The sequence below is a fragment of the Tamandua tetradactyla genome, chromosome 7, assembly GCF_023851605.1.
Source record: "Tamandua tetradactyla isolate mTamTet1 chromosome 7, mTamTet1.pri, whole genome shotgun sequence".
NCBI classification, from domain to species: domain Eukaryota; kingdom Metazoa; phylum Chordata; class Mammalia; order Pilosa; family Myrmecophagidae; genus Tamandua; species Tamandua tetradactyla.
Window position 1 is genome coordinate 54416473 of NC_135333.1, and position 22944 is coordinate 54439416.

Sequence of the window (22944 nt, forward strand, 5' to 3'; positions counted from 1 at the left end):
CTTTTTTTTTTTTTCTTGTTTTCTCTCTGAAATTGTTCGATGTTCGGTCTTTAAAGTTCAGAATTTTATTTGAATGGTTTGTATTTTGCTATTGAGGGGACTGTACAAGCACAAGAATTCCATTCCTTCACTGAGAATGTAGTCTAAAAAGTTGCATTCTTTCTGAGTTCCAGCAATGACAGGAATTTTTGCAAATTACCTTAGGTAGGGGAAAATTTTTGAATAGTACCTAGAGAATCCCTCTAATACTCAGAAAACATACTCTAAGATTATTTCTTTTCCCACATTGCCATATATTATGTACTTCTTTCTATATTGCTACATTAAGTTGAGTTAACTTTCAAAAATATGCAATGAAACATTATTGATTTTCTCTTTATCATTTAAAACATCGTCCATTTTATTTTTGTAGAAAATTATTCTAAAACATACAAACTAATTTATGCAAATTTGAGATCATTTAAAAGTAAGGAATAGAATTTATTATTGTATTGCTGTTATACATGTCTTCAGTGGTCGTCTAAAATGGAATTTAAAACATCTTATTTGCATTTTTAAAATATATATGGGGGTGCTGCAATGGTGGCTCAGCAGCAGAATTCTTGCCTGCCATGCTGGAGACCCCGATTTGGTTCCCGGTGCCTGACCATGCGAAAAAAAAAAAACAACGTGTATATATATATATATATTTATGCATGGTTCCATCATTACAATGCTAAAATGATCATTTTCAAAGCAAAACAAATAGCATGATTATTCTTATTACTAAAGATTTCTTTAATATTCAGTAATAGACTTTAATTTTTATGATTTACACAGTTTTTTTTATTCACAGCATTATTGGGTAAACAGGGAACAGACATAATTTTAGTTTTCAAAAACGTAATTCAAAAAATTAAAAATAATGTTCCAATTATTATTAGGGAGTCACCAGTGCAAACCAACAAACACAGATGATTGTGGTTCAGCATGAAGGGTCAGGATGAAGTACTTTCTATCTTTATAGATAACAATATTTATATGGGGAAAGTCATTTATTTGGATCAAGAAGGAAGAAATACATCTCCCTAATGCCAGTTTGGGTGGCCAGATGCCCCTATGCTGGATTTCGAAGAAGGGAGCCTCTCGGAGGAAGGCGTCTAAGCCTCTGACCAGCACTGGCACAGTCTCCAGCTTCTTCATCACCAGCTGGGCAAAGAAAATGGTAAAGCTGAGGACAAGTCCTCAGGGGTCAGGGCCCAGGGGAGTCGATGAGGCAAGAGAAGAATAACCTATCCTCCATTCAGAGAATTCTTTCTCAGACTTTAACTTGCTCACCTTAAGAAGAACAGATAGGGTGGTACAGTGGGGACTCAGTGGCAGAATTCTTGCCTGCCCTGCCGGAGACCTGGGTCTGATTCCCGGAGCCTACCCATGCCAAAAAAAAAATTGAAGAAGAACAGCCTCCATTCCTTTGTTGCAAAAATTTACCTAGCACCTGCAGCATACAAACACAAACGGATACCCTTTATTCACCACCTAGGACACGAGTGGCACTTAACTTTCCCTACATACACCTTGCCTCCCTCTTTTTTACAAAATCCATATGAGTTACAAATCATGCATATTTTGCACGAGGGACTTAAAGCCTTACAGAGTTTAATGACAGACATAAATCTTTTCAGATCCAAATGTTTGATATAAGATTAGTTGAGGTTCCAGAGAAATACCCAGAGCCAGTGTTTGCATATTTAGATTAACTGGGCTGCGTCTAGAGGTGAAGTGTCTGAGGTGGGGTGAGGCCACATGTTGGGGCTCAGGATGCTGAAGGGAAAGCCAGAATATAGGAGCAGTGGCTGATGGGCTGGTCATGGTGGCAAGGTTTCCATATTTGCTTAAGGCTCCACTTTTCACTTGCTTTATACCAAAATGCCAGCCCCAACCAGAGAAGAAAAAGATAGGTTATAAATGATAAAACTAGAATAGGAAGATGCCCCATCTAGCAATAGAGTATACATGGCCCACATGTAAAGACCACCCATGTTCTAAACTTCTGGGCTCTGTTCCTCAATGGAATGGGACAATTTAGTTAAAAGTCACTATGCCCAGGAGTGCAAGGGTAGGTCAATGGTAAAATCCATGCCCGCCATGCAGGAGACCTGGATTGATTCCTGGCCCATACAGTTCAAAAAAAAACAAGCAAACAAAAGAAAGAAAAAATAAACAAACAAAAAATTCAACAAATGCTGCTGGAATAATGGGACAGTCAGGTGGGAAAAAAAATGAAATGTGACCCCGCCATCCAGCACACGCACACACACACACACACACACACAAATTACTACACCTCTTCATTTAGTCTATTTACCTCAAGGCATCATCAGGGGAGTGATTCAGTTTGAAGACAAACTTAAAAAAAAAGAATAAAAATCGAATGGAATTATAACCTAAACTGATCTGCTTGTGGTAGAAAAAGTGCATGTCAAGAGCCATCACTGAATAAATTCTGAGATCCACATCAGCTTCTCAAAGTAAATTCTTAGGACTGTCTCATATTTACATAAAATTTTTGCAATGTACAACTGTTCCTGAGCCGCATTGAGCGATAAGACTTCTCAAATCTGAAAAATTAGTCATCTCAAATATTCTTGTTGGCAATTAAGGGATAATCACAAGTAAATAATAAATCAACTAATACCATGAAAAATTCTACAGTCTCTTTTATCATCTTTGCTTTCTTGGTGCTGAGATATACGAGGTTATATCCAATCCCTTCAAAAATATTTAATAATACTACATTAAAAACCAGGAAATCACAAAACAAATGCAATAATTTTGACCTACTATATACAATAGCACAAACTTATTAATGAAGCATTGCTATGTAGTCACAGAGTTGAAAAAGGAGAGTTTGCAATCAGCAGATTAATCATAAGGCAACTTTTGTTACTTATGCATTTTTTCATTGTTGAAAGCCTGTTGTTGTTTTGAATTTGTCTAAATCTTCAGCTTCCAGTCGAATTTTTGCTATTGAAATGCTTAACCAACTCTCTTAATAGATCATCCAAAGATAACTTTGAAGTTAGTTCACATGCAGTTTACCACACATTTCAAATTAGTAAGGTCAAATTACCAGGAACGAACTTGTTTGTATTGTGAGCAGAAAGAATGAGTCAGGATTAATAAGAAGCTGACTGCTCTAGGGGTGAATATTGAGCATAACAAAATCAAAGGTTGAAAGAACTTCTGACCTCCATAGGATACGTGGACATGCCTTGCAAACCCTGGGAGAATAATTATTCAATCTCTGAATGGCACAACCCTGCTATATCATCATTCAGTCCATTAATTCCAATTTTTCATTGCTGTATTCCTTTTTCTACACATCCCTTTTGTAAACTTATTGAGAAAACAGTAACTTCTCCTGTGCAATTATCTTGTGTGTGTCAAATTTGACCATCCACTCTGAGTGTCAAATGTGATTCTTATGTCATTGAAGTGAAATACAATATTGATAGAAATAATGATTACAAAAACATGATAAAAATTATTATAGTAAGAAGACACATATAAAAATCTTTTTATGTGATATACAATTTGTGAAAATAAATATATTTGTATATATGAAGAGATGCATTAAAAATGGCCAGTGTTCATATTGAGTAACACATGGTGACGAAGTTTCAGGAGAATTAATTTCCCTTTATCCTGTTACATATTTTTGGAGGTTTTTTTTTCAATGGGCATGTATCATTTAGGTAATCATTAAAAAATAAAATTATCTGTATTGTAAAAGAACAAAAAGTTATAATTAAACTTTTGCAGTTTAACATTTCCATTGTATTAGTTTTGCCTTTTCTTAAATAATCATTGTTCTGAATTGTAATTATTCTATCATTACAGTATCACATAACAAAATATTATTTTTTTTTGTTGCTGTGATTTACATTAGGTAATAATCACTCAATTGAAAGCTTTCCTGATTGTTGCAGTGTTAATAGAAGTGGCATGTTCACTTTCACAGTCACATAATTTATTTAAGTGGAAGACAAATATTTTGCTCTCTAAAAACTTCCTTTTTCAGAAGTAAAAGGGGAGGGTGAGAATTATACTTCACAATTAAACTACTACTTTTCTGAATTATTTTATACTTTCCAATGTAGTTCAGATAATTCTTATGTTAAATTGTTTATGGCCTGAAAGTGATCTCTTTTTCATGTGTATTTTTCTCTGAACACAAAATATATTTTTTAAGAGAAGTTGTAGGTTTACAGAACAATCATACATTCAATACAGGATATGGGAATCCTGTATAAGGTGTATTTTTAAAGCACTTATCATATTCAAATTACCTAACTAGTAGAAGGTTAAGTAACTTATCAATTTAATTGAATTACTAACATTCCTGGTTAGATTTCTTTCCCTGCAGTGTTTTATTTCCATTTCTTTGCCACACAAAAAGAAGCTATGCAAAAAACATGTCTTGTGACATTCTTGGTTTTCCTTCCCCCTTTAGTATTCTCCCTCTTCTGTCTTTCACCTTTCACTCTCCTGTCCTTTTCCTCAACCCCTCTAGGAGTGAGGAGACTTTATCAGAAGCACATATAATAGATAAGAAAACAGGCATACCTCATCCTCTCCCTTACGGATTCCTGAGAAAACCTCTTGTTTTCTTCAAGCCTGCCTTGTTTCCACAATTGCTTCCCAGAGTCCATTGCAAAACACAGCAGCTAGAGTCTTAAAATAAGGCTCCACAAACAATGGCCCACAGAACCTATCTGCCTTGTTGCCCATTTTTGTCAGTAAAGTTTCATTGAAACCTAGGTACTCTCCTTCAGTTACATATTGTCTATGACTGATTTCTTACTATTAACAGCACAGTTGGGTAGGTGTGACAGAGATGATATATCTCTCAAAGCCTCAATTATTATCTGGCCATTTATAAAAAACACTTTCCAACTCTTGCCTTAAGCCATAAGTCATGATAAATGGACTCTTCTACTCAAAACCTGTAATGTTTCTCTTCAAACCAAAAGCCAAGATCCTCAAAATGATCTATCGGCATCTGTGAGCCATCCTGCTTGACATCTGTCAGCTCATTCTCTAGTTCCTTTTCCTCTCTCACTCCACTCTCACTCCAAAGACCTCCTCGAACAAAACAAGCAAGCTTTACCAGTAGAAACATATTTTTGTTGGTTGTTCTGCACTGAAGTTTTCCACGTGGAGCCAAGTATTTTCTCCACTATCACTTTCTAACTGAATATTGTCCTGTAAATGCAATTGAAGATCTTCCTGTATTTCACTTCCCAGTGTGCCTGCCGTGCTATATATTTTCCACCATAGCATCTATAACTTTCTAATATACCACATTAATTTACTTATTTGTTATCTGCTTCTTCTCACTAAAATATAAGCTCCTTGAGGGCTGAAATGGTTGACTATTTTATTCATCAATGTATCCGAAGTGGCTAGAACAGTGCCTGGCACATGGGGGGCATCCAATACGGATATAGTGTGATGATTTAGAACTGTGTGTACCCCTGGAAATCATGTTCTTGAAGCTAATCCTTTCCTGTGGATAGGGACCTATTGTAAATGGAATCTCTAATGAGGCTGCTTAAGTTAAGGGTGGCCCACTCATTCAGGTTGGGTCTTAATCCTCTTACTGGAGTCCTTTCTAAGAGACTGAAATTCAGACCAAGAGAGTGAAAGCCATGGAAGCAAGTAGCTGAAAGTATGGAAGCCTGGAAGAGAAGGGAGAGACCAGCGAAAACCACCATGTGCCTCGTCTGGTGGCAGAGGAGTCTGGGATTGCCAGGAACTGGTCTTCAGAAAGAAAGTATTAGCTTGATGAAGGCTTGATTTGAATATTTTCACAACCTCAAAAGTGTAAGCTTTGAAAGCTAATAGATTCCCATTGTTAAAAGCCAATCCATTTCATGGTATACTGCTTCCAGCAGCCTAGCAAACATATGGCGAAGAAATGAACTTCTGTATACACAGGGTGGGAAATCAGGGGAATTATTTTTTAGTATTAGTTCTGCCATTAACTAATTTGACCATCCTGAGAAAACAAAGTAATATCCTCCCATGCTCTAGTTTCCGTATATATTAAATTAAATGGGCAAAGTTATAAGTTTCTTTTAAACCCTAAAATTCTTTGATTTCATAATTATCGGTCAAATATAAATGTACCAATACCTGGGCATTTGGGTTACAAAAAAAAGAGAGAGAGTTTTGAATTTCTGGATCTGTTTTACAGAGAACATAGCTATAATGGGAAAATAAAAATTCCAAATAAAGCAACTATTTTAATAGATGTACGATGTTATTTCTGGATGAATAATATCAGCCCTCATGTTTGCTTCAGTTGTATATGTTTGCTTGGAAACTGATCATTTCCATTGATGAGGAAAAACAAATGTTTATTTGGTGAAAGGAAAGATGGCCAAAAATACACTTCTTCAAATATTTCTACAGGCTACTTGCCAATTTGTCTATTTCATTTACTATTAGTTTATCTTTCCTAGAATGATCAAATTTATAAAAAGTAATTATTTAAAATTCTTTAAAAATTCTGTTTTCTGAACAAAGTTATTAATTTATAAATGAGTGTAATGAAACTTACATACTTAGCTCTTTAAAATACAGTCTCTTTGATGTGGATTAACCCATTCATTTTTCAAATGGGCCAAACATATATTACACTAAGATTGCCTGGTTATGTCAGTTATAGTATCAATGACTTTTTAAATACATTTTAAATAAATATTTACCAAGTGATAACTATGTCCAAGGCACAGTGCTTTGTTCTGCAAACACAGTGGTGAACTTATCTGTCTTCAAAATAGGTGGAATATCTCTCTTGCAGTGTAACAGGAAAACCCAGAACTCAGGAAAGGCCTTTGGTTCCCTCCCTGGTTCTGGGTCTTTAAAATTTCCGCCCACAAGTACCATCATAATTAAACCGGAAGGAACCCTGGGAATAGCCTGGGTGCATTTCTAATTATTCAGAACAGATATTTAGGGTTATACTTTCAAGGTCACATATTGATTCATGCTGGACAAAAGTGCTAGCATACAATTCTCAAAGAATTGGATTTTGGATTCAAAATCTGTAGAGAAACACATCTATGTTTGCGTTCTCTCACAAAGACCAAATGCAATGAATCACAGATTATACCTACTATTAGCTTTATGTTATTAGTAATTCATAGCTTTGCCTTCCATCTTCCTTATAGATTTGGTAAAATCCTATGCCATGTAATAGTTCTGCTATTTAGTTCTTATTCAGAATGTTGAGCTTATTCGAAGTCAACATGTAAATATGACCTTCAGAAGAGCACCTTTTCTATGTAAGCCATAGATTACATCATGAAAGGGTTCATTTTAAAAAGTGATGCAGCTAACGGCATGGTAACAGTGATAAACCTCACTGTTTCGGTGATAAAGGGAAACTTGAGGGACTTGCTATTAAACTTGACGTGTGTGCTATTGCCACTTCATACTGATCTGACTATGAAAGGTTACTGATCCCATATGTGATTTATTGACATCCACAACACATTCCAAACTTTAAAAAAATCACCCTTGTCACTTCTAGAAGCTCAGTACAATCAAAAAAATTTACTATTGGAAACAGTGAACTTCCCAGGATTTTCTGCTAAAAATAACATTCAAATCACCAATCTTCCAGTTCTTCTTGCAGAATTTTCTGTTTCCCTACTCCACTCACTACTTGCCTCCCATTTCACAACTTTATTCCTTTCTATGGTCCCTTTCTCTCCCCATGAAATAAAATTATACACACTGAAGAACATCATCAAAAAATAATATATCCCAGAGATCTAAAAAGGAATCTCTTTAAAATCTATAGTTTCCCTCAACTTTATGTGAACTGTTGTAGTGTGATTATCTACATATTGTTGTCATCTGAATAGAATTCCAAAATACATGGTTTAAAAAAAAATGTCATTTGACAAAACCCGTTTACTCGTGAGTAAAAGTAAGTATGGTCAGACATATTTAGCTTATATTACTGGCATTAATCTTAAAGTTCTGTAAATATTTATAGTGAATTTAAATGCATGTAAATAGCATATACCATTTCAGCAATTTAATGGAATTCAGTTATAGGACATGAAAAAATGGACTTAGCTGCCACAGCTGAAAGAACTGAAGATATTTTTCATTTATTTTCAAATGTGTATGTTTCAGAATAGTAAGGTCCACACAGAAGGAGAATGCGTGACTGTATCTGTGCAGAATATGTTTTCAGATGCAGAGTTTTAGATGTAGAAATTTGAATGAAGAATAAGATTGGGAACTTGGAATCTGGGTAGGGAACAACTTTCTTGTCTTTAGCATTTTGATGGGGGGAAGAAAGGGAACAATATTTCATTTTTGGACTAAAAAATGCCCAATTTTCACCCATTTTTGTCTGTATAAAATAGTCCTCCAGACTATGTTCATACATACACACCAAAACAAACATATAAAATATGCATATTAATTCTTGAACAAATCAGGATAAAACCCTTAATCAGTAATTTGAGAAATATTTTAGTTTAAGAATTAGCTTAAATTAATTAAATGCATTATACTTAGTTAACAAAAGACAATGTTCTAATAAGAATTTCGTAAGAAGAATCCTAAGTACTTAATTAGCATCATAAACAACGTATAGAAGCACACAGAAGGTAGAAATTAATACGACCTGTGGAAGTAAGGGTGAGTTAGCTGAGAGGCTGAGGCACTGAGACTTTTAGGACAAGACCTAATATTTTAAGTTAAAAGGACGTCTCTATAGCCATAGCATTAATCTGGTCGTGAAATTGATCTGTTTAAACAAAGCAGCTTAAGCTAAGCAACCAGTTACTTCAAAAGGTATAGAAATTGAATGTTAACATTCTGCATCCAGAACCTTTTTCATTTCCTTATTGAACTGAATCTGCAATACCCCTGCAAAGCCTCTGACACCGTTTTGTTTTGTTTTGCTTTGCTTTGCTTTGCTTTGCTTTGTTTGTTTTGTTTTGTTGCATTCGAAAGTTCCATTCCTTGCAAGACTGGATGTGTGAGTGTGTGCATGTGTGTATGTAAATGCAATGGAAAGAACCATAGCAATTCTTTCTAATCTAATCTGAACTTTGTTTCAATACCTACACTCTCCATAAGCACATAAATTACTTTCATTTTTTACAGTTGGTAGTCAGCATATTTTATAAGGTTATGACCTGAAACTGAATTGAAACTGTAGGTATTAAAGTATTTGGACCTCATGTCTACAAAAGGCAAAGCTAAGTTTAAATGGTTCACCAGCACAGAAGGGGGTCCCGGTGGGCACTGTGGGTGGCTGTTAACACTTTCTAGCGTGCAGTAGATGGACTCTGATCTGGCCTGTGGCTCCAGACATCCAAAACACTGCCTTTTCTCTGTCAATCCTATTGTGCTAAGTTAGTACTGCAAGCCACTATTTATTTTAAAAAGTTGATAATGACCTGAGTTATGGTGAGTGCTTTCCTGTGATAAATTCCCTTGAAAAATGCCATTTCCCTAGTTGCCATTTTTGTCTTTTCCATATTACATAATAGCAAGCATATTCTAGAGAACGAAAATGGCTAGGTGTTTGTAATATATGTCACTCAATGTTTCCATTCCCATCATGCTGTGGAATGTTTAATTTCTAAACTCTAAGTGCTTAATGACCACTGGTTATTTTCTCTCCTCTACAAACATTACCTGTTTCAGTTGCAGTTCATGGAATTCTGCCCATATAATAAACAGTAATATAGGAAACCCTCCAGGGCATTCTCCTTCCCTTGGTTGAGCAGATAACTTCCAAGTTACTTTTCCGCTTAAAGATAATATGATTTTATTCGATACCCAGACCGCCACGTTAAAGATCTTTCAATTGCAGTTAGTATTCTGTATTAATGCTTTTTAAGCTAAGATACTATAATCTCAAAGCTTATCTCGGCCCCCACTATACAATATGGTCAGAGTTACTAAACTGAAGTACTGTTTGTCAGAATACTTCAGTAGTGGGAAAGGAGAATATTCTTCAGAAAAGACAACTTCTAAGCAAGACTGAGGGGAAACAAAAACTAAGAATAGTGAAAGTAGGGAGAAATTTAAATCTGGATTTTAATGTTGTCCTTGAATGCACCAGTCTTATGATTTGGTAAGCTATCCAAGCATATTTCACTTTATGAAATACATGTGTGCTAAATCATTGCAAATAAATAGTCACTTCAGTTTTAATAATTTTGAAAGGGGAAGAAAGATCACTTATTTAGAAATCCCAAGATGATACATACAGTGTAGAATTTCTTTATGTTGACAATTTCTGCCAAAATTATTATTTTAAATTTAGGTTTTTCCGTGTATGAGATTATCTGTCCATGAAATACACTTTTTTGTTACTAGGTTGTTAAAAAATAAAGTACTTGATACGTATCTTTCGGTATAATTTTAAACAGCACTAAAATTGGACTTTGCTGCCATCTGTCTGGATGGCTAGTTTAGAAGGCAAGGTCCAGACACATCACACTCTAGTATAAGAAAACAGAAATATTCTAAATTCTAAAATCGAAAAAGCACCAAAAAAGCAAGCAAAAGCTCACAAGTTGAAATGCCTTAAAAAAATGCCACCCAAAGACATTTCTCTCTTTTGTGACTACAGGTGTGACAGATAAAATTGGCAAGTAAATTAGGATAAGAGAGAGACCATCTCTTATTTGAACTTGGATATGCAGAAAAATATGTGGTATCTAGAATACTTATAATCAGTGGAAACTTTATCCTAGAACTTGCCTGTGGCTTAACATGTACATGGGGGTTGACTTCTTAAAAGAAAACCCAGTTTTAGGTAAGAGATAGAACAAATACACTGTTACTTCCTCAATGAAACTAACTGTTCATAAATGTAACCCTTCTTTGTTCAAACTGAAGATTTTTGCCCCATGTCAGAAGCTCATCCTAACTGCTCTCCTTGCCATCTGGAGGTTGGCTCATCACTAGCAACAGCCGCTGACAAGAGAAGTCTACAAAAAGATGATACTTAAAACGGACTTAACACAACTAAGAGTATACTCTTGTTTAAAAAGCGATTTGATAAACAGAGGACATTGGATGTTCACCACAGGAAGTGGCTTTCTCAGCTCACTATCTGATATTGAGTCTAGCAGAATTAATGCAGACATTTTGGTGTGTCATGTACGCTTTTTATTACAGTGATGAGAGCCATATGATTAAATGACCCCAAGCAAAGCAATAGAGAAGAAAAACAGAGCTTACCCTCTGACATAGATTTCATCGTGGCTGTGGCTTCTATGCTTTAAATGTGATGTGTGAAACACTTCCACCAAAATTTCATTAATATGTTGCAAGCATGTTTGAATATTTTACTTTCATATACCCAGCTATGTAATTCTTTTGGCATAAAAGATTTTTCTATGAAAAAAAAAAGACAATGGTGAAATACATAACCTGAGATTTCTGCAGAAGAAACAAATGCCTTGGAACTGTATTTCCTAAGGATATTTTGAGGTAAGAGGTAAAAAAGAAGACTTCTAAAGGCAATAAAAAATGTTTGCAAGTATTTTGTAGAAAATGTCAATTTATTCTAGTATCTTCAGAATATATTAATTGAAATAATATTATAGGAGTCATGAATTCTAGTGCAAGTACAAATATCAATAATGTGCAATATTATTTGTGTTATTTAGTTTGATTTCCACCAAATAGATTTGCAGGTAAACATGTATGGGGACATTAATTATTCTACCTTTTAAAATGATTGGCCTTAGTCTGTGATCCTTATTTCTTTAATATTTAGGGAAAAACAGTTAATCCATGCTATAAAGAAACTCTCTTATAATTGGGTTCTACAATATTTATTTCTATTCAGAGGTAAATATTTAACTTAGTGAATTTACGCCTTGGAAGTATTTGGTGTAAATTTGTAATGGGGAAAAGGGATCATAATTAGACGATTATAAGAAAAATCATGGTATTTCATAATGAAAAAATTCTAACATAATTGTATTTTTTCTTAATTCAGCATCGTTAGGCTAATTGTATATAAACTGTAATGTATGGTTCAGAAAATGACAAAGCTGCTTTCTGAAAAAAGTGTTATAGGAGGGCAAGAGTTGAAGCATGAGTGTCAAAAAAAAAAAGTCCAAGTTAGGGGTGATGGGATCTTGAGCCACGTGAAGATTTGGGTAGATTCTGGCAATATTGGTAGAACTTGCTAGGAGATTGAAAAGAAAGAAATCAAAGGAGAATTCTTTTATTTTTGCTTGGCTAACTGGGTTTATGTCAGTGTCTTTTTCCAAGAAAGGGTAGATTGTCAAAAGAAATCATTTTAGGGTTGTGAGTGAGAAAAAAAACCAAAAATTCTATATTGGACATGCTCAATTAAAACCTGTTCAGTTTGGTTGGGCTCTTCGAATGCTGAGGCTGAGCTGACAATTCTTATGAAAATGCTTTGTTGAAGAAACAATCTCAGGAGGAACCTCTAAAAAAAGTGAGGGAAAGGGCAGGGAAGGAGAAGTAGGTGAACAAAAATGTTTCATCTGGAATCAAACTCCAAAACTCCAGCAGGCTCCTGTTTGGAGCTGCAAAGCATTATTTACTTCCCAGAGTAGATCCTATCATGAGACAAGGAAGCCATTAGTCAGTCATTGGCTGCAGGCTGTCCTTGGGGAGAGGCTTAACCTCCAGAGGCAGGTGGTTTCCATCAGTTGAGAAGAATCCCATAGAGAAGGGTGAAGTCGGAGCCATTAGCAGCCAACTTTCACAACCAGTGGAATATGTATTGGCCTGGTAAAGGAGATCTGGACAGGGCACCAACTGCATCCTACTACAACATCCAAATGGAGTTCAAAACACAAGTCAGCAAGGAGATAAACATTTGGTACTGCACCTGAGAACCATGACAAAGTGGCCCCATAATTTCCGGTTTAGACTGATAACTGACCTTTCCCTGCAAGCCTATTAGAAATAATCTTTCCATGCCTTTTATACAAAGCTTTCTCAGCCATCTGTACAGCCCTGAGCTTTCTAGGCCACCTGGATTCTCTCACCATGCTATAGCATCATTGGCAAATTTTAAGGGGAGCCATAGAAAGACATCCAGATAAATAGGGGACATGATGGAGTAGAACCATGTAATGAAGTTTTTGGAATGCTAATAAGTTTTTTCACTTGTTACAAAAATTTCATATGTGCAATAGAGGCAGAAAACAATACCAAGATTTCTAAGTTTCAGAAATTCGTGAAAATCTAGTGGATTTTGAGAATTATTGTTCCTAATTGAATATGAGTGTGAATCTGAGTGAACTATCATTGTGAACATGCTGAGGGGTGTGTCAATTGGTTATTTATGGTGTACAGTTAGCTCTTATTTTTCAATCAGAAAGGGTGCAGAGAACCCAACCCACATCATCTGAATTGAAGGTGAGGAAGAAGTATTACTCAAAGTAAAAGTAAGGTCCTGCAATGCTGTAATCAAAAGAAGACATGCTTGGTAGTTAAAATACTGTATATACAGACTTTTTCCCCACCCAAGATAGAGTTATAGGGATTGGGTTCATCCTACCACATGGACAAAGATACAAGCAGACAAAATATATCAAACAATGATATAGAGCAAAAGGACAATAACCTCTGAAAGTTGATAAACAAATGAGGTGGACCCAGTTTACTAAACTGAAAGGGTTTCCAGGCTATGTCACTGGAGAGGGACCTCAGACAGAGCCTAGTGGAGTCCTGAGGTGAGAAGATGGAACTGACGGCCCCATGAGAGCAAATTGGCTAGAGTGTGTGGGACAGAGCACTGAGGAAAAGAAAGCTGGCATAAAGAGAACCCCAGACATCTCTACAGGGCCCCCTTTGAGTATACAACACATAATTAATATATGTGTGTGGGGAAATGACCCGAGGACAGGTAAAGAAGGGCTTAGAGAGAATAAGAGCCAGTGCTCACACAAAGGTGGAAAAAGGCCTGTTCCCATCAGCCAGACTGGAAAAACTCAGAATTTATGGAGCATTAGGTAGGGATGGCTCAGAAAGGTCTCAACTCAGTAGCAAGGGATAATTTGTCAGTGACTGAATAGGCTCATGTCCCACCCCAAAAATTATACAAGCAAGATTGAAAAAGATAAACTTCTAACAAACAACTACATCTCCAAGTAAGCTCAAGAATATTTGTAGGAATACAAAAATATCAAGACCCAACTAGGTAAAATTCACAATATAAAAATAAGCCGATCTGAAATTTCTAGAGGTGAAAATGATGTTTGATATGCAAGCTACACTGAGTGGTATTAATGGGAAAGTTATTACTAGCAGAAGAAAATGTTGGTGTACTTGAAGAAACAGTAATAGCAATTAGACAAAATGAAACACAGAGAACAAAAATAATTTTTAAAAAATTTGAAAAGCATCTGTAAACTTCGAGACAGTTTCCCACAATTATCTGTATATGAACAACCTCATAAAGAGATCATTTAAAAGTATAATAAGGTTAAGAAGGACTTGGGGAGTCTTGAGTTCCTCTAGCAGTGAGGAGTGCATTGCCTACGTGTGGGTAGAGTTCGCTGGACACAGGGGTTATGTTGATTCCTCCCCAGTCACTTCTCTGCTGAATGTGAGATGATCTGTAGCACCAAGTCATTTGCAGGGGAATCCCTTCAAAAAATAAAAATTGATACCACCAGGAAAAGGTCATCCAAATCCAAATGAAGAGAGTACAAAGCTGAGTCCAGATACAAAATTATTTGAGGTTGCTGCAAGTAGGAATACCTTTCCCCCAGAGAGAAGTGATCCCAGAATATGCAATTTAAGTCTTCTGCCTAATAAAAAGAAGCTCTGGAGAAATTAATTATGAGGAATAACTATAGTAAAATATGCTGTATTGAAGCATCTGCAAAGGCAATATTAGACCCTGCTCATACAATGCCAGCTTGGATGAGGAAGCACAGGCTAGTACCAGTGCACTACACGTAATGTTGGATCACGTCCTGTTGCTATTACAGTGGAGGTATAGCAAGCAGAAGGCATTAAACCACCTCCTGCACTGGTTTTAAATTCTCAAGCTAGTGATGCTGTAGAGCAAAGAGAAGAACATGAGTTAGTACAAATTATGGAAACGTCTTTATTACCATTACTTTCCTCTGTTGATATGAAAATGACATTGTCTCCATCTTCCATTCCAAGAGGTGGTTAATATTTTTCAATGTGAAAATGGAAAGTACTTTAGATGTCTATTAGGGTATGATCCCCAAGTTCTAAAAACATGGAAAGAAGAGCATCAGCTAATTAAAAAAAATTGGATTATATGTTCAGAAGAAGAGGGATGGATTGAAAAGAAGGCAACAGTTAGAGGAAGAACTTCTAAAAGCAAAAATTGGAGTAGAGAAGATGAAATCAATTTTTTTATGGCATGATCTGCCAGAACGTAATAGTCTCTAAACATTTTTTTAATCTTACAATGTAATAATTACAACTTTAGCCAAAATACTTTCATTTGGAAATACCCTGAATGCATATTCATGAAAAATGTTGTTACCTTCTGTATGAGTTAGGGTTCTCTAGAGAAACAGAACCAACAGGAAGTATTCGTAAATATGAAATTTATGAAAGTGTCTCCTGTAACCGTGGGAACATGGAGTCCAAAATCTGTAGGGTAGGCTGTGAAGCTGACGATTCCGATGGAGGATCTGGATGAACTCCATGGGAAAGGTTCGCTGGCCAAAGCAGGAAGAGAGCCTGTCTCTTCTGAATCTTCCTTAAAAGGCTTCCAGTGATTAGATTAAGCATCACTCACTAAAGAAGACACTCTCCTTGGCTGATTACAAATGGAATCAGCTGTGGATGTAGCCGACGTGATCATGATTTAATTCTATGAAATGTTCTCATAGCAAAAGACAGGCCAGCACTTGACCAACCAGACAAACAGGCACCACCACCTGGCTAAGTTGACGCATGAACCTGACCATGAGATCCTCTATTATGGAAAAACTTTCTTGATATGATTTTCTGCTTATTAAATTTTCCTTTGAGATATATTCAAATTTGTTGATTGGTTGGCAGGCATGGTTACATTTTTTGTTGTCTTTCCCACATTTCAAGACTCTTAATTATTGACTTTAAAAAGATGTTTTATTTTGATCATTAAAATATAACACATTATACATCTACAGTTATATTCTTTTCAAGTTCATGTCTTCAACATTTTATATTAGAGTTTTGAAATTGGTAAAAGTTTTATAAGTCAATCTAATTTAGAAGCTATGCTAACCCAATTCCAAGAAGCCCGTCTATATGATACTGATTTAAATTTTTTTATTAGAAAATTATGCAGAAAGTATGCAGTTCCCCTTCAATCCTGCCCCCACAATCCCAATTTTCCTTATTATTAACATTTTGCATTAATGTGGTTACCATTATTATAAACAATAAAACATACATAAATTAACTGTAGTCTGTAGTTTACATTAGAGTTCATTCTGTGTTGTAGAATTTTATTCTGCTAATATATATATATATATAACCTAAAATTAATTATTTTAGTGACTTTCAAGTATGCAATTCAGTGGTGTTAAATTCATTAACAGTGACATTGATATTTTATACTTTCATCTTTAAAAAGGGTGAGTCTGGATTTTATTAGAGATGGAAGGTATTTGGAGACCCCTTTTTACTCGTCTTTTCAATTCAGAGATAATGAAACTTAGGTCAAGAGAGCAGCGATGCCTTATTTGATAAAACAAAGCAGAGCTTGGAGCAGAACTCAGCTTGTCGGGATGTGTGTAATTTTTTCTCCTACAGTTCCATAGAAGTAAAAACCCCTTAAAATATTCTCCAGATTTAAGAACTAGAAGAATTTATGTTATTAAAATTACTTTCAAAGATTGTTAGTTTTTGAAATCAGGAGAATTGTATCAATGTACCCTATTTCCCCCCTCCCCTTTTTTTGTATTTTTGGCCAGCAAAAAAGATCTGATATTCTAATAGAGCTGTTGTATAAAGATGTACAATTTAAAAATATGTTTACATGTACTATTCTAAAAATATTTACTTCACAGTAAAAATCAGAATCGACAATATTAAAATTGTACTTAGAATGAAAATAGTGGGAAGAACATGTTGTGTATGTTTATAATTCATGATACAATCTAAAGTCTTTTATGGTTTTTGTAAATATTGTTATTGTAGTATTTGTAAAAATAAACAAATAAAATATCACCTTTTAAAGCACCAAAAAAATCAAAAATAAAAAAAGTAATTCAGGGAAATGTGTGGCTTGTAGCTAGCAAAAATAGTCATCGTCAATGTTGAAGTCTTGATATTTTACAGAGAAAACAATCATGGACTTGCACTGGACTAAGGAAATGTGGATTTGACCTAAGGCTTTAGTTCTTACTTCACTGAAGTTACCAGTCCCTCAGGCTCAGTCTAATGCAGGGAGCGCTCTCAAGTGGCCCTAACTTTCACACTGGGCTCTCCATCCTTATTTCTTAGATAATCTGCTCTCAATTTGTGCTTTGGAGAAGTCTCTTTGAATCCATATTGCCTTTATTTAACATTCACTCAGATCTGCACTTATAGTCAATTAAAAGCATTCCTTAAAATTCACCAGATTTTCACAAATTTCTGAAAATTGAAACCTCAGTATTACTTATTTATTGCCACTATTAAACATATGAAATTTTATAACAAGTGAAGAAACTTATCAGGATGGCATGAACTTCATTGCAAGGACTCTATTCTAGCATTTCCCCCAATCTATCTGGATGATTTTCTATGGCTCCCTTTAAAATCTGCCAAAGAAAACACATATATTTCCCCATAGTTAAAGCATCAAAGGTCTTACACAGAAACCCATTCCCATGAAACCCAAATAAAAACATAAAGAAGACTGTTGGTAGACTAAATACATTTCAGGCCTTTTCCAGGTTCCTATTTAAATACACAATCTAATTTTCATTTGGTTCACTCTCTTCTCTATTAAGCCCTGGGCACATACACCAGGACTTACTTCTATGGCTCTGCAATAGCGATGATGACAGCTAAGGCTAAACAGGGGCTCACAGCAGACCCTGCAGTGCCAAGAGAAGCACGCCATGCTGGCTGCTATATTGGAGGACCAACGAATCAGCACTAACAGAATCCCACTTGATGCCAACACATGGGCCATAATGGGCCCTTAATACTCATTTATTATGAATGCTTATTTGACTGCACATTATAATCGAATTATTTCTTTATTTCCTTGGCCTGAACTTAAGGAGGCCAGGGAGTTTTGCTGACATAAAACAAAGCTAAAATCCTATTTTAGTTTGCTGTAGTTTGCTAAGCTTTCTTTATAGATTCTGACCACTTGAGGATTAGTGCACCCAAAATTAAAGTTATTGAGCTGGAATAGCACTATATTTATTAACATATCAAGGTTACATTGTATTTTTAATAGTTAACTCAGATATTAAAATTCATTTGCTTTCATGTCTTCTTTCCTCTTGCTTTTTTTTTGCAAGATGGACTTTGTCCAAGAGGCAATTTAAAATACTGTGTGGAAATATAAGCCTTACAGTGAAGAAAATGACATAAGAATGATCATTTAAAGACTCAAAAAAAGAAATTCCTAAAAGTGAAGGTTATTCAAGAGAGAATTTTATCTTTTATTTTTATGTTTTTCCTTAATGTAGGGCCTTAAAATGTGGTTTAATTTAGAGGTTACTTATTGGTTTTGGAAAAGAGATGGTCTGATGATCCCGGAGATATAAAGTTCCCATGAGAGGAGCCATTATGCAGTTCAGTAGTCATGTATGGAGGATTGACACTCAGGATGTGATCATGCTATTCAGGAAGTGCTAGAGAGATTAATGAATCCCAGGAAATGGGGGGAACCCTTCTCAGGTCAAATTGTGCTGATCTCTCTTAGCTAAAAGGCAGAGCAGGGTTCTTCTCATAAAGTCCATTTTGATCATAGAAAGGAACACCCATTATGGAAACAGAGAACTGCATGACCACAGAAAAACAAAGAGAGAGCACTCCGGGGGGAAACAGAAAGCATCACCTTGCCTGGGTGTCTCCTTTTGTTGTGGGCAATGCACGGTAAAAATAACTATAACTCTAGAAATTGTTGAGGAAATGTCCTAAAACATCAACAACATCTGTGTGTCGGGGGAAAGCACTTTAAAATTTAATTTCCAGTTTAGAGATCTATAAAACCTGTTTTTACACATATTGTCTTAGTTTCTGGGCTGCCATGACATATACCACACAGCAGGTTGTCTGGGAGAATGGGAATTTATAGGCTCAGAGGCTGGAAGACTTGCTTCCTCATGGGGGCAGTAGCATTCTAGGGGGCCAGCAATCCTTGGGTTCCTTGGCTTTCCCATCGCAGGGTGGTATCCTCTCCTACCATCTGGGTCTCACTGCCTTCTGCCTTACACCTTCTTACCTGTGCCTTCTCTTTATAAGGCATCTAGTAACAGGACTAAGGCCCATCCTGATTCACTTGGCCACATCGTAACTAAAAATGACATCTATGAGTTGTCCTATTTACAATGGGCTCATACCCACATAAATGGGATTAAGATTATAGAACATGTTTCTTCTTGGGTACATAACTCAATCTGCCACATTTGCTGAATTTAGTAAAGACATACAATCTATTTTAAATCCCATCTAAGATAGTCATGCTTCCTAAAACTGCAATTTAAGCTTGAAGAACTTTTTGACCCTGTGCTCATTTCGGTTTGATCTGCAACTCATTTTCACTGCAATTCCAACATTCAGGTGGCCGTGGTGAAGGTATGCCTGAGTACTGCTACAAAGTCTAATTAATAGTTTTCTAGATATTACCCTACAACTATTCAAAGTTTTGCCTGACCAAGTCTCTTCAAAACATTCATTGGCTCTTAGAATAAGATTTATTAAATATTATTATTTTCCTACCAGGCACTGGCCTAGGTACTGAAAATGGGAATTTATATTCTACAGGCTAGAGAAACAATAAAATATAGAAATACATCATACAGTACATAAGAATGTAGTGGACCCAGGTCTGGAGAAAAATAAAACAAGGAAGGTGGATCAGAAGTGCTAGAAAGTTGTTGAGTTTTAAGTAGGGTAGCCAGGTCAGGTTACATTTGAGCAAAGTCTTGAAGTAGGTAAAGGAGAAGCCAGCTGCTTATTAAGGAGAAGAGCACAAGATATGGGAGACTCACTAAGAATGCTTGTGGAATAGCAAGGAAGACTTTTCCCTGGAATGCAGACTTTGAGGAGAATAATAGAAAATGAAGCCAGTGAGTTAAGGGGGGGACAGGTTGGATAGAGCTTTGTAGGCCCTGGTCACCACTTCAGCTTTTACTGTGTGTGACATGGGGGGGCATTGGTGAGTTTTGAGCTGAGCAGGGACAGGGTCTTATGTAAGCTTTTTAAAAGGTCATTGAAGATGCTTTATTGAGCAGAGACTACAGAAGGACAAAGTAGACCCATTAGGAAGCAGGTAAGAAATGACGGCAGCATAGGCCCTGAAAGAGCCATGGAGGTAGTGACAGGGGGACAGCCTATGTAGTTTTGTGTACAGAGTGTCATCTCAGGTCCCTGCGGATTGCATTCTGCCTCAAGTGCACATTTCAAGGATAAATTCCCTCCACCTGGCCAAACAGCTTCTGATCATCACATCCCACAGAATCTACCATTAAAAGAAATGAATTCCTTTACAGTTAGGTATTATTGTGCTGTCCATTTTTGAGTTTTTGTATCTAGTCCTGTTGCACAGTCTGTATCCCTTCAGCTCCAATTACCCATTATCTTACCCTGTTTCTAACTCCTGCTGGACTCTGTTACCAATGACATATTCCAAGTTTATTCTCGAATGTTGGTTCACATCAGTGGGACCATACAGTATTTGTCCTTTAGTTTTTGGCTAGACTCACTCAGCTAATGTTCTCTAGGTCCATTCATGTTATTACATGCTTCCTAAGTTTATCCTGTCTTAAAGCTGCATAATATTCCATCGTATGTATATACCACAGTTTGTTTAACCACTCGTCTGTTGATGGACATTTTGGCTGTTTGAAGCTGCATCTGAACTATAGGTTTTTGTTTTGTTTTGTTTTGTTTTGTTTTAACTATTATTATTACTTTTTTTTTCTCTATATTAACATTCTATATCTTTTTCTGTTGTGTTGCTAGTTCTTCTAAACCGATGCAAATGTACTAAGAAACGATGATCATGCATCTATGTGATGAAGTTAAGAATTACTGATTGCATATGTAGAATGGTATGATTTCTAAATGTTGGGTTAATTTCTTTTTTTCTGTTAATTAATAAATAAAAAAAAAGAAAAAAAAAGAAATGAATTCCATTTCCAGTTAGAATGTGCAATGGAAAAACGTGAATGGCCCAGGGTGAATCATATGGCTATCTTACAGAAGCATTGCTTGACTAAGGCAGGATGTAGAAGCCAATTCTTTTCCTGACTTCCCACATGTCAGGGTAACTTATAGAGATATCACTGCTAAAACTATTTTGGCAGCACTTTTCAAAAATCACTTGGACCACTTTTCAGTCTCATACCTTATAAGGACCCATAAATTTTTCAGCTGAGAGGCCTTGGAGGGATCAATTAATAGAAATTTTTCCAAACGTAATTTCATAAAGAAATTGGTCAAGGAGTAGCAGAGCTCTCTATTTCATTCTGCTCCTCTTCGGCTTCTGAAAGAAAAGCTATTTCAAATGATAGAGGAAGAATATCAAGACTAGACCAAAATTGTGTCTGAAAATAAGTTGTATGGTTCATTCATATGCTAATCTGCACTGAAGTGGTGGAAATGTAAAAATCTAAACTCAGTTACTATTCTACAGCCTATCTATGTCTTTTTCATTAAGATATTGCCAGCTCCAAGCCCTGTACCTGGCACATCATAGCAAAGCAATAAATCCTTATTGAATGAATAAATGAATCCCAGCACACTGAAAATGATGAATTTTCAACTTGCTTCCTTGTTTGCTGCTTGTTGGCGAAGGATGTAACAGTTAACATGTCATGTCAGGGAATGAAGGAGAGATGAATTTATCACCTACTCATTTAAAAGTTAAGATAAACTTATTGTCTAGTTCAGCATTGACAGAATAGTTTCAAATTATTTTTTTTCAATATACAATGATTTGCTTCCAAAGTACAATATGGTTCCTAAATCCCTATTGAGAGAACTGGTAAAGTTTTCATATTTTTTCCAATTTTCATATATTTCTCCTGGTTTCATTTCTTTCAGATATCAATCTACCCCATTAGTGTTTAAATACTCCTTCAAGGAGTTTACAAACCAGTTTTGGAGGCAAGGAACAAACACACATAAAGTTAAATTATGGTATAAAAATGACAGACTATTGGGCGGGCCATGGTGGCTCAGCAGGCAGAGTTCTTTCCTGTCATGCTAGAGACCCAGGTTTGATTCCCAGTGCCCGCCCATGCAAAAAAAAAAAAGAAGATAAAATATCAAATAAGAGAGAGAAGAATGGTCACAAAAGGAACATGATACTCCATAAATATTTGCCCATTAATGGGAATAGGGGACATGGACACTTACACATACCACTGGGTCCATATGGTATAAATATAAAATAGGGTTTTCTGGTGGGGAAAGAAGTTAGCAGCAGAGAAGTAGTAAAGCATACATAACTCTGTGAGCTTTCATTTGCCCACACAGCTATGCTTTGGCCAGCTAAGGCCAAACTGGCTCCAAAACTGAGATTCCAAAATTATGGGGTAGGGAGGGAAGGTAACATTGAGGAAACCCTATAACAAGGAGACCTTTCTCCATACCCATGCCCAGTGGCTGATTTTAGCCAGTCCTTTCCTTGAATTATCCTAGGATTCCGAACAAGGTCTTTGCTTTTTGTCTCTCCAAACTTTGTATGACAAGATCAAAGGTTTAGTCAGA

The 22944-nt window shown here is 35.9% G+C and overlaps 1 pseudogene; it reads left to right on the plus strand.

Moving 5' to 3' along the window:
* The first annotated feature begins 13915 nt into the window (after positions 1-13915).
* Positions 13916-15456, plus strand: LOC143690448 (fibrinogen silencer-binding protein pseudogene; annotated as a pseudogene).
* Positions 15457-22944: the final 7488 nt, after the last annotated feature.